The following is a 16,685-nucleotide window of genomic DNA, read 5'->3' on the forward strand; positions in this document are numbered from 1 at the left end:
CCACGGCCGATTCTGATCATCCTCCATCTCCATCCTCCATCTCCGCCTTGGGCAGTTAAAATTGGTTTTTCCGCACAGAAAACAGGACTCTCCTTACAATTTCCTCTGTCATCGTTAGATCAGACCCTCACACTGCAATCTCCTGTCCCACACGAATTTAGAAGACACTTAAGTTGAGGTGACAAGCGTTTCCGAACTCAGTCGTACCCACTGGTTTTTCTTTTCGCTGCAAAGTGAGGGATCATTGAATTCGTCTGCTTCCTTCAGTGGGTTAGCTGAGAAATTTATAAACTGATAGTGGGATTTCTTCAAGACATTCTAGATAATGAGGTGGAAAACATCATTTCTGATGTGGGAGGCATTCGGCCCCTAAAATGCTGTTTACCAAATCACCAGCTGAATCTTATCGCAGGAAAACAGATTGAGTTTCGAACACTTAGTCTGAGACGCATCTAAAATGCAGTATGTGTGCTGAACCTTCAGATGCTTCCGAAGGAGTTTGTCAGCTGAAAATCCAAACGGCATTGAACTTGATGCATTTCTTCTTGGCTCTGAAACAGGTCATCTGCTCTATGAAGCCAGAAGTTTTTTCTTTGCTTTCCCTTTTCTTCAGTGACCCTGGAGAAAATGTCACTGACCTTTCTGCCTTGAACCACTTCGAAAAATCATCGTCCAGCCTCTTTTCAGCACGTGAGTGATTTTCCCGTGATTATGACATTGGTGTCGCTGAAGTGATTACAATGAGAGCGTTTTACAAGGCTAGTATGACATTGTCGATTCTAACCATGAAAGCAATATAAAATACAGTTTCTAAAATTCTGACAAAAACACATAATCTAAGTCTATTCAATGCTGAGAACCAAAAAAAAAAGAGAGAGAAGAAGAAGAAGAAGAAGAAGAAGAAGAAGAAGAAGAAGAAGAAGAAGAAGAAGAAGAAGAAGAAAGGAGGAGGAGGAGGAGGAGGAGGGAGTGAGAAGGAGGAGTGAAGAGTGGAAGAGGGAGAAGGAAGAGGGAAGAGGAAGAGGAAGAGGAAGAGAAGAGTGAAGAGGGAAGAGTGAAGATAGCTGAAGAATAATAAAGAAGAAGAAGAATAGAAGAAGAAGAAGAAGAAGAAGAAGAAGAAGAACAAGAAGAAGAAGAAGGAAGAAGAAAGTAGTTAAGGAAGAAGAAGAAGAAGAAGAAGAGGTACGTCATGGTTAAAGATGCGTCAGTGGAACAGACGAAGCTTGGAAGTAAGGCCAGCCCTACAGAGAAGGGGGAGGCGAGAGCATATGACGGGGCGGTGACAATCTCTCCAGTAAGTGGTGCTGGGGAAACTGGACAGGAAATGCGCCACCTTCTTACATCAAATAGAAGAATAAACTCAAAACGGATTAAAGACTTAAACGTCAGACCCGAAACCGTAAAACTTCCGGGAGAGACTGTGGGCGGTGGGCTTCCTGACTCGGTCTTCGTTGCTTTTGGATGTGTCCCCTCAGGCAGGGCAGCGAAAACAATGGATGGGACTGCCTCACAGGACGTGGGCTGCCCTGTCTGCCACCGTGTCCTCACGCCTGTGTGCGTGCGTGCTCAGGACCTTCGCTGAGGGGCGAGCGTGGGGCGAGGGGCCGAAGCCTGCGAGAAGCCCACGCTCGCCTGCGGCCGTCCCAAGTCTGCCTGAGACCTCAGCGTCCCTTTGCTCCTCCTCTTAGATGTGACCTGCACACAGCCCAGGACACAAAGCACCTACACGGAAACCCGCTCGGCCGGAGGCATTTCCCTGCTGTCACTCACCGGACATCTGCTTGCTGCACTCCGGCTAGTGGCGACTGTCCTGGGCTCCAGAAGCTGACTTCAGGGGCCGGGCCTCCTCCTGCGGCAGAGAGTGTCCTCGTCCTTCTCCTCCGCCCCCGTCGCCTGCTCTGGGCCCTGCCAGCCATGTGCTCACGCGCTGTGGCCGCTCTCTGACGGTCCCACCGCCCTGGCGTAGCCCTGCTCTGCCTTCTCACGCTGGACCCGGGTGCATCCGCCAAACTCCACGTCTCTCTCCACGGGACAAGAGTCTCGCCTTTTATAAGAATGAAGAGTTCTGCCCTCCCACCACCTGCGCCCACAAACTTAAGGTTTTCATCTTATTACGAAACATGTGACAATCTACATACAAAAATAAGTTTACCTCTGCAGGACGTTTAGAAATAGACAAGGACCGTGGAAGGCAGACATGCTTCTTCAACTTAAAAGAGGACGTGGAATCTTTGCAAGTATGTGAGTGGGGAGAAATGACAGCAGGAAATCTGCAATTCCCTTTGAAGATTTACTCGTGACATTCGTAAATACTTTTCCACACGCTCACAAAGTTCCTGGTGTCACTGTGGGACTTGCCACGCTCGAACTTGATTAAATTATGAAGAAATCTCAGAGCTCGAATGCTTACCCCAACCAAGGCCATGGCCGTAGTGATGTTAGTGACAGACAGTGCCGGGCGGCGGGTCCCGGGTTCTCCACGAGCCTTTGCTGCTTGAAGCCCCGACAGCAGCCAGGACTGGCCCGCAGGGCACTGCCAGGCAGGGCCGAGGGTCGCAAAGGTCGCCTCGTTCCTGCCCCTTCCCCAGAGGGAGGCAGCAGGTCTCCCCCTTTCTCACCCGGTCCCCTGTGTGTGGAGAACCTCATTCTAACAGGCAAGTCACAGGCCTTTTCTTTGGGACTAACTGGCTCCTTCACGGGACAGTGTCTGTCAGCTCAGCAGCGAGTCCCTGCGGGAGAGTCTGGGCGACATTTGTGGGGTGAACGGTTTAAGTCCTCTGTGTCCTGGCGCCTGTGAGTGCGAGGAAGTAGTGCCGGGCGTCGGCCCCTGGTGCTCGGGGCTGCCCTAGCGGGTGACGGTTCCCTGTGGCCCAGGCCACCAGGCCACCGGGCAACCCCTCCCCTGCCCCCCACAGCCCCGCTACTTCCTGACATGGGGCCAGCGCTTCCTCTGGCGTTCAGGGTTTGGCCCGCGGTGCCTTCCTTCAGCCAAGGAGTCAGCTTTCCACGTCTGCCCACTGGGGTCCCACGGCCCCCGCAGGCGACACTGACGGCTGTCCCGCCCTGCAGAGAGGGTGGGGGCCTTGCAGCCCGCATCTGACTCGCGGTAAGTGTAATAAACTCAACGTAGCCTCGTCTCTTAGAACATCCAAGCGCCGGAGCTGGCCGCGGCAGGGCCTGGCTCGGTTGGGACCTGGCGGTGCCACTTGTCACTGGGCGCCTGGTCAACTCCATAAATGCTTGGCCTCAGCTTCCTTCATCTGGGAGACGCGATGAAAGCGTCCGCACGGAGACGCATGCAGACAGGTGACACCCACAGGTCTCCGACGCAGCGCGCTGCCAGGTAGGACAGCGCTGGGCACGGCCGCGGCGGCCCGAAGCGGCCTGTCTGGGCCCCTGGCGACGCCTGGGGACACTGCGAGCTGGGCCGCAGGCGGCGGGCGGCGTGGTTGAGGCGGCCGGGTCCCCTGCGCCCTGAGCGGCCTTGGCCGAGCGGCGTTATCCATCCGCGAGCAGCGCCGCGCAGCTTCGCTTTGGCTTCTGAAACTTTAAAGTGAGCGGAACGAGCGGAGCCGTCCACGGAGCACGCAGGGAACGCGCCACCCGTCCGCTCCTTCCGCCCACCCGGCCTCGCTCTCCACAGAGCGGTCTGCAGGGCCTGTCCCCACAGCCAGGCGACAGCCACCGCCCCGCCACTCGTCACTGGGTCCAGAATCCGCGGCCCCGGAAATCTCGGTCTCCGCTGACCACATTCGCAGAGCTTCCGAGTTGCCTGCCTGTGCCACCAGGTGGCGGGTGCCTGCTCCTCCGTGGTCGTCAGTGTCCCACCGTCAGGTGACACCACGGTGTGTTTCTCAATACTGATAACAAAAAAAAAAAGAAAGAAGAAGACAGTGCACAACTGTTCTCATCCTTCTCGTATGCATGGAAGTGTTGTCTGTTACACACGCAGGCACGCACACATATACACAGGCACACACACAACACGTGCGCACACACACACATCACGTGTGCACACACGTGCACACACATGCACAGGCACACACAACACATGCTCACACACATACACACATGCATGCCACACAGAAACACATGCGTACACACAACACATGTACACACATGTGCACACACAACACGCACACACATGTGCGCGCACATGCACACGGGCACACATGCACACACCTGCACACATGCGTGCACACACAGCGCATGTGCGCACACACATGCATGCACACACAGGTATGCAGAAACATGTGCACATGCAACACATGTGCGCACACACGTACACACACGTACACAGGCACAAAAGCACACATATACACAGGCGCGCACATAAACACACAGACACAACACACACGTGCACACACACGCACACACCCAGGTTCTGGAAGCTCGCAGCCTTGCGTTCCCACACAGCCTGAGCCGCTGCATGGCCTGTGGCAGCTCAGCCTCTCTGAGCCTCAGTTTCCCCACCAGTCACGTGATGTTTGTTGAGCATTTGTTGAAAAACTTGTTTTTCAAAGAGGAGGCAAAGCTCACAGACGTTCCGAGGCGTCCTGGCACTCGCGTGGTGACAGAGCTCAGAGCGAAAAGGTGGGACAGGGCTCGTTGTCAGGACGGCCCACTGGCGTCTTCAAAAAAGGCCACCTGAAGTGACCCTTCCTCTCCCTGTCCCTGCCTCTCTGTAGTGTGTGTGAGTATATGTGTGTGCGTGCGTGCATGCATGTGTGCGAGCACACATGTGTGAATGTGTGTGCATGTGTGTGTGCACGCGCGCATACGTGCAGGTGTGCATGTGTGTGCACGCGCCTGTGTGTACGTGTGTGCGCATGTGTACATGTGTGTGCACGTGTGTGCGTGTTTGTGTGCATGTGCATGTGCATGTGCATGTGTGAGTTCCAGCCTGAGTGGAAGTACTGGAGGGAACAGTGTTCCCTTGAAGAACAGGTCTTCGGAGCGGGTCAGCTGAGTCTCCTGGTGGCTTCGTAAGCGTCTGCATTTACCAGAGGGAGCAAAGGGGGAAAACCAAGGGCGGTGCAAGGCAAACCGCGTAGACGCTGCTCCTCTCGCAAAGTCCAAGCATTCCCTCCACGCCATCCACGCCGTTTGAACATGTCTATAAGGATCATGAGCGTGGTGGGGAGGGCGCAGAGGGGCAGTTTCCTGGGCATCGTAAGAGGTGGGAGACTTGCCATGTTGGCTGGGCAGACGGGCTGGACGTCACGTGGAAATAGAGCACGATTTCTGTGAGTGAGGACGGTTCGCACCGACGCGGGTTATTTACAGGCTAACTCGGGAGGGAAGGAACACGGCCGAGTCTGAGTTCCGTTGTATCCGTAAGAAAAGGGTGTGATTGGATTTTCACACATGCATCGTCCCAAGTGAGTATGCGTGGCGTGTGACCACGTTTTCACGACGGCAGGTCCCCACCTTGCTGGGGACCGTGTTCGCCTGTCCCAGCTCTTTCTCTGGGAAGCCAGGACCCTTCTGACGAGAGTTCTAAGGCCGCGCCGAACCTGTGGTTACATAATGTGAAAATAATAGCACCTGACGGGAAAACTGTGGCTTTGACGACAGGCAATTTCATGTTTTTCCGATCTCGTTTGCACATTTGGCTCTTTTCTCTTCCCCGAATGAGGAGACAAAGAGACGTGTCCTTTGGAAGATGGCGCCTGCTGAGGACAAAAATTAGGCTCCTCGGGGCACAGCCAGGAAACCATGCTGACCGTGAAAGCCTGCTCCTCATAAAAATTAAGCCCCGTCTTACAAGCATGCACTTAAGATGTCTATTCATTTAACTTTGAGAAGAGTTTGACCCATAATTTTGGACTGGGAAACAAAGGGCTTAATTTTCTCTTTTCTTCTTTTGTTCAGTTTTAAAAGGAAATTATTTCCCCTCGAGCTGCTGTAAACCCAATTTAAAGACATTTCAAAAAATTATACCTGTTACTGCACTGTGCATACAATCCTGTTACTCTGTAAGAACTATACTTGCATAAAAATTCCTGCAGTCTTTCCATTTGTGAGACGTACGCATCTGTCGAGAGCGGAAGGTCGCGTTGACTTTCTCTCCAGCGTGTGCACCTCTGTTAGGTGCATGGCTTCAAGTCTCGGCTCAGATCATGATTCCGTCGCTGGTCTCCAGCCCAACTCCCTAAGTGTGGAGCAGAGACGGGCGATTCTCCGAGGAGGCTCTCAGCACGAATCTGCTGTCTTTAATGCTACATTTGCAAAAGAATACAACTTGCTCTATGTGACTTGTGTGGCCGTGACATTTTAGACACCCAGGCACAGCCCACGTGCGGTCACACAGTCACAGGGCACGGGGACTGTGTGCGGTGCGGCGTGCAGGCATGGCCACAGAAACCGCACGGAGAGGTCACACGGGCGGTGCCTCTGGCTGCAGGTCTGGGAACCAGGGGCTGGACGCCATCCCAGTAGCTAGTACTTTAATTCGTCTGGATAATGTGCTCGTGCTCCCGCCGTGTGGAGTTTTAACTCTGTACTTTCACTTAATCGGTTCACACTCTGCAGGGCCGGCCGGCGATTTTCCTGATCTAGTCATTAACTCACACAGTCCATGTATCTGTGTTCGTTTAGAAATATGTTGAAATAGAACCAGGAAAGGGAATCTGCTGAGTTCGAACGCTGTGTCTCCTGGATCAGACTCACGCTTTACCTGTGCTGTGTATTTATGGAAATAATCAGAAAGAGAAAATAGTATAAAATTAATTTAAATCTAATTAATCATCATCGAACAGTCGTTTTTAAGTGTTAGGTAGATAATGATTCCGGTGTCTTCTGTGTAGCCTGTAAACATCCCGCATCTTTTGCGAGTGATGAGACGTTCATGTCCCTCCCCCCAGATCCGGGGTGGCCACGAGGGGTCCCTATCGGGTGAAGTGAACATTCTTTGGCCTCTGTTTGCTTGGTCACTCTAAACATCTGCTATTTCTGGAGTTCTGATGGAGTCAATTCTGACGGGTTTGACTCATTCTTCTGTGTTTCTGTGGACAGCCCACGGGTCTCGCTATGGAGCCACTTGTGCTGACGTCATTGAGTCTACTGTTCTCATTGTCATTATGCCTTTATTTTCTAGAACACACAACATGGCATCGATGTGTCACCCTGTGTCACACTGTCAGGAGATTTGTTAAAATGTTCTTTGTGAAAAGAGCAGACTGAAAGATTCCTTTCTCAAAAGGAGCTTCCCTATTTAGTTTCCAGCTTATTCTGTCCTCAGAAATCATTGGGAATTGTTTTCTCTTTTTCCACCCTCTGGAAGATTCTGTTTAGTAGATCAGCTTTGTTTCCTTTTAGGTATTTGGTATAACTTTCTAGTAAAGCAATCTAGACCTGAATTTTCTTTGAGGCTGTTCTTTAATTCCGTTTTAACTTCCCGTGCAGCAGACACAGAGCAGGACATCAGAAGACTCTGAATGCAAAGAGGACTTAGCGACTCGACTGCCATAGGCTGAGTCTACAACAGCCTAACAATGTCCGCGTCCTTACCCACAGGGCCCATGAGTGTCGCCTCCTGCGGGACTTGGCAGATGGGATCCAGTTACGGATCTTGCGACAGGGAGACAACCCTGCCGGGCCCAGCGAGGGCCCAGGGTTCAGACAGAAGACAGAAGAACAAGGGACACGGCGGAGTGGTTTGACTACCAGCCCAGGAACATCTGAGGCCACCACGACCTGGGAGAGTTGGAAGAGACCAGGCTCAAACCCCCTCGAGCCTCTGGGGAAGCACGGTCCTATTAGCACCCTGACTTCACGCTCCCGTCCCCAGAACTGTGAGGAGATGCACACCTGTAACTTTATGCCACCTGGTGTGCGTTATTACTGACAAGCTGTAGGCGATCGCGCAGCAACGGCAGGTAATGATGACTAGTCAGCTGATCGCGTCATGTGATGCAAGCAGAACGCTCCCCTCATAGTTCAGCCACACGTCAGATGCTCTAAGTGTCCCAAAAAGGCAGCATATTAACAACTGCACAGTGTTTCTTTAGACCAAAAACCCTCCAAAGAACATTTAAGTTGTACATAATCATGCGGCCTTACGCATGATTATTATGCGCACGCTACACATGCACGCGTGTGCAGAGGTGTGCATCGCATGCGTGTGCTTGTGTGTGTGACGGAAAAAGGGACCTAGACGACAACCACAGTCTTCAGTACCTGCCCAGAACTATCCAAGTTTCAACTCTTTTCATGAATCACCAAAATGTGCTGGGAATTCTCCCAGACTGCTTCTTGCATCAAAAATTGCCCAAAATTCAGTTAGAAATTCCCTATATTTAGTTCACAGAACACGCTCGCCTTGTCTGTGTGAAGTAACGGATGAAACAAGTTCAAGATATTCATGGAATAAAACAGCCATTTGAACGCACTGAATTGGACCGAAGGCCTGAAAAGCTAAGCACAGTGTCCTCCCTGCCTCATTTACATGACACTGGATCAAATTTCCTTAGAGGTGGGGACCGGTGCATGCTGTGGGGGAGCGTTGTGTCTTGATCGCGGCTTCAATTTTCTGCCCATTTGCTGGAGGTACTGAAACTATCAAGGGACATAGAAGAGTAAAATAAAAAAACCCAAGTCATGTACTTAATGGAAATTTAATATTCCAAAGAAACAAGAGGCCCCAAATTTATTCTGCAAAATCAACTTTTTAATTAAAATCCCAATGGGATTATTTAGCTAGATAAAATTATTTTAAAATTTATCTGGCAAAATAAACAGCCAGAAATACAAAAAACAAAAAAACCCCAAAAAACCAAAAAACACAAACAAACCCAAAAACAAAAACAACAAACAAACAAACAACCCCAAATTGGTCATCTTCAGTCCTTGATATTAAATAGTTAAATTTAAATTTTATAATTCTGCAAACAGTGCAAGGAGGTCCGTGGGCGACATTAGAGCAGCCTGACTAACCCACATTATCCACGTATTTAGTTAAAGGGCAGGAAGGCTCTGAACTAGTGAGGAGACGTTGGTTTATTTGACAGCTGCTGCTTCATGTCCTACTCCGCCTGGCACACAGCGGCGGGCGCTGACTAGTTGAATGGACCGATGCACATAGAGCCTCCGCGGGTTAACCCGCAGGATGGTGAAACTAACTAATTTCGCGAGAAAACGTTGTTGGTTTCTATGTGAGCAAAACTCTTAAGAAAACCGAAGTAAAGGCCAAATCGACACAAGGTCCATGACTGTGACGGCCTCAAGTTTAAGACACCTGTAGAAGGCAACTTCAGTTCCAGAAAATATTTGCCAAATATAATGTAGAAAAAGGCAAACGTTATGGACAGGTAAACACAGCATTTTATACAAAACATCAATCAGAGGACCTGAGTAGTTGAATCATAAAAAAGCAATACAAAATAACTTGAGAGCAATATCAAAACAAATTACAAAATACATTTTAAAATTAGAAAAGATAAATATTTTCCATTCTCTAAATGGCCAAGGCAATGGGTGTTTTATATTAACAAATTGCTGAATTAAAATATCAGACTCGTCGTTTACAGGTTCGAAGACAGGGCCCGCTGCGGGGTGACCTCAAGGGTGAGGGTGCTTTTTTAATGTCCTAGGGGAGGAGCGGCCGGGGCGAGGCCTTTCTGAAGGACAGCGTGGGACATGAGACTCCGGGATCCCCAGGGGCCTGGAGCCTCCGAGGGGAGCGCGTGGGGCACCCACGGAGCTGAGGTTCTGGGCCAGGGACGCAGGCGCCGCGGATGCGGCTGCAGCGGCTCCGGCCTCAGACAGCGCGAGCGCTGAGCGTCCTCAGCGCACGGGGCGCATCCTCAGGTCTCGCATTTTGTCGCACATTTTGCATTTAATTGCACCCCTAGACACGAAAGGTCAGTTTGTCTCACGGAAGCGAGATCTGCTGACCTCGGGGCGGGGCAGGGGAGCCCCGCAGCTGGCCCTGGAGCGGGTGTCCCCTCTGCGTGAGCCCAGGCCCTGGGCGGCCGCGCCCCCCCCTACCCCGCGCCTCCGGGGTCGCGCCGTTTGCGGTTGGGCGCATTCTCTGGAAGAGAGCGGTTCTCTAGGATGAGAGCAAGATCTGGAAGCTTGAAAGGTGTGAGGAAACAAGCCTGGAAAGGCAAAGCGGGGGCGGGACACGGGCGGGGACAGGGACAGGGCGGGGACAGGGACACGGGCGGGGGCGGGACAGGGCGAGGCGGCGCCCACCGCTCCCGCGGTGCTGCAGTCCCATCTCTAGAAGCCCGACGCCGCTTTGCCATTTATTAGGATGTCCTGCTCTTCGTAATTGTGACAAAGTGAGCACCTCAAAGCCCTTTACAAGAAAGAAAAATGGTGGCTTCTCCACGTCGATGACGCCGGGCAGCCTGGAGTCGCTGACGAGCCCCGCGGCTGTTTGTCAGAGTAACTGGAGTGGGCGGGACTGAGCGAGAAAGGGGGGCGACTGGCGGCTCGGACGCGGTGGGGGTGCCGGGCCCCCGGCCCCCGTGCGCACCGGAGCAGGAGGACGGATGCCCCGGCTGACGGGAAGGTGGGGAACCCCAGCGGGCACGCACGGCTGTCCCCAGGAGCAGCAGACTTTCAGTGAACGTTTTATTAGGGAACCAAGATGTTTCCGCAGCCACGTCTCCTGAGAGGGGACAGTCACCACTGCTGCGTTTCAGTAGGTGAAGGGAACGCAGGCTTTGATTTTAAGAGTGACTTCTGGGCTGCAGAAAGGGACACACGAGCACTCTGGGGCAGTGGCAATCTGGAAGGTTCCACGGAGACATTGGAGCTGACAGGTGCTTGACCTCAGATGTGCTTGGCTCGCTGAAACTGGACGTCACTGTGCATCACTCCCTCTGATAAGAGGGTGACCCAGTTCATAGCTATTACAAGTCACCATTTCAGACTGTCACCTGACATAAAGGGGAGAATGCTTTCCTAACGTCAGCAGAGCTGCCCCATGGATCTCTCCCAGCCTAGAGCGGCTGCCTGCAGAGCAGGCTCCGGGCGCGGATCCAGGCGTGTCCCCCCGCGGAGGATCCAGGCATGTCCCCATGCGGAGCTCTCGGGGACCACAGCGTGGCCGGCCCCCCAGCCCGGGTGCAGGCAGCTGCGTTCTGACAAGAAGCTCACTTTCGTATCGCAGACCCACAGACCTGGCAGGGAACCCAGCAAGTCTCTCTCTGGTCATGTTTATGTGCCGACAGTGATTGGCCGAGTGCCACTGGTCGTCTCCAGGTCACCTGGGTGCAGAGTGTGTTGCTCTTCCAAAGTCACCTAGAACTTTGCCTTTGTCATCTTTTCCGCACTTTATCCTCCTCTTTTAAATTTGATAAAAGGGACGTAAGTTTTGGGACACTGGTCAGCTGACATTAACTTTTGAACTTGTGTTTTAAGGGGTGGGCTTGAAAGTAATTTTAAGCGTTTATTTGTGCTCTGGTTTCATGTACAAAGCTGGTTGGAAGAAGGCCACGCGGACGCTGGATAATCCTGCCACCTCAGTAGAACATGGCCGAAGAAGTAAAAAAAGTGATTTTATTTTTAGAAAATGCTTAAAAGTCTCACAAAATGCAGAAAAGGAGCAAAGAAAATAGTATATGATGAAATGTGATTCTACAAAAGGACGGGTGACTCTATTGCTTGGGATGAGTCTTGTAAAGAATTGTGCTTTTCATATTTTCTGGCCGATTCGAAATAGGAGTTATCAGGAACATCTATCAGCTTCACTTATACCAGATTACCGTAAACAAAGGCAGCTGGGACTTCTGAGGACCGTCGACACGGGATGCGGACCACGCCGAAGAGCTGGGCCCGTTCTGTTGCTTCATGCAGATGCTTCCTTTTGTGCTTTTAAAAAATTTTGACATCTAAGTTCCAGCATATTTTCATTTGAACGTATTTACTGCTTGGCACTGGATATTCTGTGACTAGTTTAATTCCAAGAAAAATGACAACTGAAGGAAAATCAAAGATCAGGCTGTAAAGGGAAAGGAAGCAGGAGGAGAGCCAGTTGCCAGGAGCACATGACGATGCGGGGGGCCCCCGCCCCCCTCGGCAGGCCACCGGCTTCCACTCAGCTCCAGCTCGTCTTCCGCGTTTGAGTTTTAAAATTATTATTTTAAGTAGCAGAATTTAGCTTGCCAGATGGATTTTGAAAAGCAGTTCCAATTTTACTTTTTTTTCTTTTTGGTTTTCCCAAAATGCAGAGTAACAGATGTCCTAGGGCTGATGTCTTCCTTTGAAATTACGTGCTTAGGAACTCTGCTATCTTGGTACCAAGTAAATATTTAATTCAGAGGTGGGTTATAAAACACAAGATACTGACTGACAGAGAGATATATTCAGAGAAATCATTTCATGTTGTTACTCTTGACTAAATGCTAAGCTGATCGCATTCACTTGACGAAATGCTCTTTTTGTTTTAAGACGTGCAGGGGTGATACTCCTGGAGGTGGTTTTCAGTTTCTACGATACGATAAGTAACTAGCTTATTTTGATCAACGATAAATATAAAATATGTATGTTATCCTTACTTAGTGAGTTCTTTGATTTATTATCTCTGCTATCGAGATAACATGGCATCCCAGAGGACTGGTTTTCTGTAATTTTGCCAAATTTCAAGATAATTCCATTTAAATGACAATGAAAAAATAAGCAGTTTTCTTTATTTATGAAAATACTTTTTGGAGACAAGGTGTAAGCTAGAAGCTTTAGGACATTTTTTTTTTTTCATTGATTGATTGGTAAAATGGGATGATTGGGATGGCTTAGCATTTATAACAAAAGTCTCTGGAAATAATGCTAAGAAACGCCGTCGTGAAAATGTCTGTGCACGTCCCCTCTTGCACACTCACAGAGAACAGCGAGGCTAATTCCTGCAACTTTCCCATGGCAGTGAGTTTGGAGAGCCTATGTATTTATCATTGGGGAACATTTGAGTAAAACCTAGGCTGTGTGAGCCTGCAGTGTGGATCCACGATGAGAAGTAACAAAGGGTACTTTACATGCAGCGGCCAAGTACATCAAAAATAAATGACCAAAATAACAAAGTGAGATTCATAGCACAATATTAATACAAATTAAAATATACAAATAACAACATTATATGTATTTTTCACATATGTATGTTTGAGTGCTTGCAAGATACACACATATTGAATCAGGAAGACATCCACTAACTCTGGTAGCGTGAGTGTCTGTTAGAGGGAGAACACAAGCTGGGCATAAATGGAACAAAACAGAAAATAAAACTAGATAAAAGAAGAACCCCACGCGGATGGCTGGTACGCAGCATCGGCTGTTCGGTGCAAGGGAGGAGAGAATCAATTTCGTTCACTCTCAATAAAAAGTAAAAAGAATGCACCTAAAATCGTGATATTAAAACTGGTTTGGGGTTAGAAAAATAGACGAATTACTATTAACAAAGCATTTTTTATCAACCGTGCTAAGCTGTGGTTAATATTTTCAAATGCTACCAATAGATAAAAGAGGAGTGAGCTGTAAAAGAAATCGTGCATGTTATTACATTGTATGAAGAATGTTGCATCTTTCATTATTTTTTGGCAGATTAAATCAGAGGACCTCTTTAATTAAAATATTGTCAGCTGTGATGGAAAACTAATAGTTTGTGACTCACAGTGTGATATGAGAAGACAATTTCCTTAATAAAATGGCAAACTTCAGCCCTAACATGCCGCTATTTATATCAACTAAAAATACTTTAATACACCAATAAAAAGCCAGAGGTTATCAGAATGAATTTAAAACAAGAGAGAACTCTATGCTGTTTTAAAGAAACTCACTTCAGACGTAACGACATATGTAGGATCAAAGCAAAAGGGTGAAGAAAAGATATACTCTGCAAACTTTAATTTAAAAATCAATAGTTGTTATATTAACATCGGATAAAGTAAACTTTAAAGCAAAAGAAAATGTTACCAGGAACATAGCTAAGTGTCCATCTATGCAGAGGACATAGAAATCTGAGTGGCTTTGCCCAGCAGTGGCGCTTCAAAGAATACGATGCAGAAAGTCCTCTGCTGATGGACAGGCGGACAGTCACGCCACTGCTGGAGAGCTCGGCATCCCTCCTGAGCAACCGACGGGAGTTGTCACCGCCCGCTGTGAGCAGAGGCCTAAGTGATGTTCACCCCACGTGCAACTCATGGGAAAATGTCAGATATTATATAATGCGTAAGCCGTATTAGCAGGTTTGTGATTTTCTGTTTCCAGAAGTACATTTTTTTCTAATATTTCAATTACTATAAAAATGTGCTCATTAATTATTAAACACTGGATCGGTGCTTCAAAAACACTACTATTTTGTTCAAACTTATTATCCAACACGGTCATTTTCTGAGTCTTAGCGTAATGGCGGGGAGATCGTTCCGAGTCAGGCTGTCAGCTCGACTGCTCTTGGAGAGACAAGGACACAGAAGGCTCCCGTCAGGAGCTTCGAGCGCGGCTGAAATTCTCTGGTTCTCCGCTGCGTTCCATCGTGACAGTAATAATAGGGTCTAACAGCTGGAGGCCCCACATGAAGCCATTATTTCCAGAAAAGAAAGAAAATGTCAGTAATTTTGCCTCAGACTAAGAAAAACTGTGTAATCGTTTCCAAGTCTGAGGTAACGATAGAGTGATTATAGGGTTTCTTACTTATGTGACTATTAATATGATGTTTTTTTAAATGAAGATTTTAAAAATGGCACACGAAATATTCACGAAGAGAACATATAATCATGAAATTGATCAATATTACCATATGGCTTAGGATTTAATTAATACATAGCTGGTAAACAAATTAGCTTTGCTTTATTTTATTGGGTTAAACATTTCTATTTGAGTCATAACCTTATAGAATTGCTAAAAGAGATTTTTAAAAAATGCTTAACAGGTTTTACTTCTGTACAATTCCATTAAAATATGTTTTTTTATGTGTAGATTTTATGTAGTTGAATCTATAAAACCTAATATAGTTTTACTTTTTCACTTAAATATATTTAGTAAGAGCTTCCACGTGCCCGGGTGAATGTTGTGTTGTGGGTACGGAGTAGCTTATGAACTCGGACAGGTGTCGTGACGACTCTTCTCTATTCTCCGCCTGCGTTGCCGGGAGACGTGGGTCCCTAACCTGACAGCTGCGTTTGCCCAGGAGAGAAACAGCAGGCGCGGTCGTGGGTCGGATCCGCGGTGAAGTACGTGCCGGTCGCAGCAGGTATTCACCCCCCCAGTCCAGGTATCTCTTCCCCGTGCCCCGGAGAGCCCCCGTTAAAATGAGGACGCGCGGAAGGACCCCTGTGCGACACCACAGCTCCGCGCCACCGCAGCGCGGGAGCCGGCCGCGTGCAGGGGGACGCCGACACCCTCCTGGCCCACGGGGGTTGCCGGCACCCGCCCCACACCCCCCACACTCCCATCCGCGGGGGCCCCGGCATCCTCCTGGCCCGCGGCACAGCGCCTGCTCTCTTGGGGTCCGTGCAGAGGACCCTGTTGATGGGGTTGGCAGGCGCCCCAGCATTTCTACTCCCCAATATGATTGACAGGCTTTCAAGGACACTAAGGGGTGGCGCTGTGGCCAGGTGTCCGTGGGCACTGCAAGGCGTGGCCGCGGGTTTCCGTGTGGCTAAAACGCGCCGTCCAGGGGTACCACCCAGCAGGGCGGCGGTGCAGAGGGAGCCATCGCTCCCAGCGCCCCCTGAAAGCCAGGCAGCTGCCGACCTCCCCTGAGACCCGAGAGGCCCCTGAGAGCTGGGGCAGGGGGCGCCCCTGACTGGCGTTTCACTCTCTTCTCCCGGATCAAAGTGGAAGGGTGACCCGAGGGCGCGGTGTCAACGGAGCTGCCAGGGGTCGCAGGTGCAGGTGGGCGGGACTTCCAGGCGACCATGACACTCCCTTCCTGCAGTGAACAGCCAGGGCGAGAGGAAGCTGCCGGCCTTCCTCCCCCCGCCCAGGTCTCCTGCCTCCGTCGTCGTCGCTGTGGACGCGGCTCAGCCCGCCTGGGAGGCTGGGAAGACCCGCGGGAGCCGGGCAGGCGCGACATTGTATTGTTATACTACATTACATCTCACTGTTCCATTGTCCATCATGTCACATTCCATTACATTATTACATCGCGTCGTTACTTTCGGGCATATGTGTACACGTGTACCGTTTCACTGCGGATAAACAGCTCACATTTTACATAGGATTTTATTCACACTCTCGTGGCAATAATCCCCCTCTACAGAGCAGTGTGTTTCTGCCCCATCCGACCCAAACACCAGCCCTTCCTGCTCAATAAACATCCAAAGCAGGCCACATATGTAATGACAGATTTTCAGGTAAATTTAATCTTTTAAAAAAGCGGCTATATTATTACTACTATGAAATTTCAAGGTCATGGTTACAAATTTGTAGAAGAAGCACTTTCCTACGAGCAGAGGCATACTCATCGCCTGTGCCTCTGCTCCACTGACCAGGTGCTTGAGGCACAGAAGCCACTGACAAGTCTCACCTCTTTGAGAGAACAGCATTTGCAAGAGGGGAAGGTCAGCTGTTAGGGACTGGCGCGGGACAGCAGCTGGCCCCTAACAGTATGTGTTACTTTTTCATAAGGCTCACAGTTGGATCAATGAGAAATTTACCGTCAGAGCCCTGGAGTATCAAAGGGACAGCAGTCTCTTCGTGTCCCTTCGTTCCTTTGCAGAAGGTGGCCCAGGATGGTCTTG

The sequence above is a fragment of the Pteropus medius genome, unplaced genomic scaffold (assembly GCF_902729225.1).
Source record: "Pteropus medius unplaced genomic scaffold, Ma_sr-lr_union100, whole genome shotgun sequence".
Classification (NCBI taxonomy): Eukaryota; Metazoa; Chordata; class Mammalia; order Chiroptera; family Pteropodidae; genus Pteropus; species Pteropus medius.